The following is a 2,593-nucleotide window of genomic DNA, read 5'->3' as shown; positions in this document are numbered from 1 at the left end:
TTGTCAAAAGAAATTAGCAATTGCTGTTTAGTTTTTCAGGAGCTAGGAGCAGTTCTTACCTCAACAACCTTCAATCATGGCATCAAACTAGCTAAGGCAGGTGCAGTGCAGAGGAAGAGAACAATGAGTGGGAAAACTGCAGGACTCCATATTCACCCCCTTCTCCCGCCACACACAGTGAGCATGTAACACAGCAGGAAACACATCCACTTTCCCATGTGGTGAGTGGGAGAAGTGGGCGGATGAGTAAATGAGCAGCAATGAGTAAAATGGCTACCAAGACTACAAATGTAAAAATGAATAGATAAGATGAAAGACCAAAAGAGGAGAATAGACAGGGAAGAGAAATGAGAGAGAAAATGGATGGGGGGAAAAAAGAGAAACAGCAACTATTGTCTCAGGAAAAGGTGAGAAGGAACAGGGGGACAAGACACTCCCTTGTGCTTAATCCTTCCAACACCAATAAAACAGGTGTAAGATATAGCTGGAGTCCCTTTCCTTTATCTTCCTCTGTGACTGAACGCACACTTGTATTCACACCAGTCATGCCATCATAATAATTTTGTAATAAGCCACTTGAGGCTCAGGGGTGGCACCAGCCTCTTCCAGGGAGGAGGGGAGCAGTTAACTGAGGTGGGCCTTAGTCTCCCCTCACAAGGCCCTGCCTCCTGGCAAAGCCAGGAGCCGGGCAGTAGTAAGAGCTGCTCAGGGAGCCCAGGCCTCTATGGTGTGTCCCGGACCCTCCACCTTCCCTGGGGCGCACCCCGGGGAACGGGGATACAGGCCGGGAGCTTGCTCTCTGTCACCCCAGCCCCCCATCAGGTAGAGGATCTGGGGGCTCCCCACAGTGGCCCGGGCTCCCTGGACAGCTCTTACCACAGTCTGGCTCTGACTCCCGGCCTAGCCAGGGTGCGGGGCCTCAGAAGGAAGAGGAGGAGCAGGGGCGGGGCTCCTGCATGTGTCCCACTTTTGCCTTTTGAAAAGGCGGTCACCCTAGTTGGGAGCAACAGCAGCAAAGCATTGTGAGACACCCGGGTTGCAGGGCAGGTGGTGACACAACCCCTCACTGGTCTAGATTGCACCCCAGAATGTGATTTCCTCCTGCCTGTTCATTGCTGTTCCTTCAACACCTCTTCCCTTCTGCCCTGATTTACACCATCTGTCACTCCATTGAAGTAGCTGCACAGAGTGTAAATCAGAGTAGACGATCTTGGGCCCTGACCCAGCAACACATTATAAGCACATACTTAACTTTAAACATGGGAGCATCCTAAGCATCTAATTAACTTTGTTGGATCAGGGCCTTGGTGTATACGTTTGCACTCATTATGCACACCAGTTGAATGCCAGATTTGTGCAAATTACACTACTGTATTCTTCACACGTTTTCTACTTGAGAAGTGCCTTACAAAACCACTGACCTCTCTGCAGCCACTGGCTTTTAGCCAGCTCACTACACACACCTGCTTAGCAGCAGCACCACACTCAGCCAGCAGGGGACCTCAGGGAAGAGAGAGTGCCTCATGCTCCTCTACAGTGACCACTTTGTCCAATTCAGGAACAGCAGTTTTTGATCCTGGCACATGTAATGGCATGTGTGGCTTGGGACATTAACATTCGTAAAGGCATGGTAGGGCAAGGCAACCAAAGTTAAAATCTCAAAACTGTGTGCTAAGGTAAGTAACAGATTCTATCCTAATGCAATTAAGGAATGATAATCAAACTACAGGAAAATAGGGAATTGAGGGGGAAATGCAGCCCTTTGTTGGCAACTTAATGAATATTTAGAGCCAGAGAACAGATAGTTTGGAGGGGGATGAGAAAGCAGGTTGTGTGAATTAGGACTTTTGTTTTGTTGCTATTAATGATCTAAGAGATAATTATGGGTATTATGCAGGTAGACTGGCAATGGATTGGCCTAAATCTGTGCCACTTTCAAATTGCCATCTACATCCTAGCAAGAATGAATTTTAACAACAAAACCGCCAGATGATTTCTTCACTGTCAGATATTTTTCATCTTCTACAGCGTTGTGGAAGATTCTTATTAAGAAGGGGAATTTGGGATTTTTGCCTTCTTTTTATGTTTGTATAAAATCTCTGAGTATGTTTCCTCTCTTGTCTAACTGCAAGGAAATATAAGGAAAACCAATATGAAGATTTTAAATATCCAGTTGACTCTCTCTCTCTCTCTCTCTCTCTCTCTCTCTCTTTCTCTCTCTCGCCTCCGTTCCTGGAGTCCCAGTCTGTCTTTCTTATCATAATTTATTCTATGATCATAAGTGTATTTTAAATAGTCATAGTAAAAGTAACTTTCACAGTGCTAATTTACTAGATTGTTTACAAGCAAAGAGTAAATCAGGTTCCCTGCCCCTTTAATCAATGCTTTAAAAATTAATGCAGCATGGAGGAAGTCTCCTTCCCAATTAGTGAGTCTCAGAGGTAGGTCTGCATATTTTTATTGCGATCTCATAGTGACAGTAAAATCTAGACTGCTACTCTTGCTCTGGAGTTATGGACTACAGCTCCCAGCATGCCACACTACCTGACAGATTGTCTGTGATTGGCCAGAGCATCTTCTATTTGGAACTCTG

Source organism: Trachemys scripta, chromosome 8, assembly GCF_013100865.1.
Source record: "Trachemys scripta elegans isolate TJP31775 chromosome 8, CAS_Tse_1.0, whole genome shotgun sequence".
Classification (NCBI taxonomy): Eukaryota; Metazoa; Chordata; order Testudines; family Emydidae; genus Trachemys; species Trachemys scripta.
The sequence above is the reverse complement of the archived record's forward strand: the minus strand, read 5'-3'. Positions refer to the sequence as shown.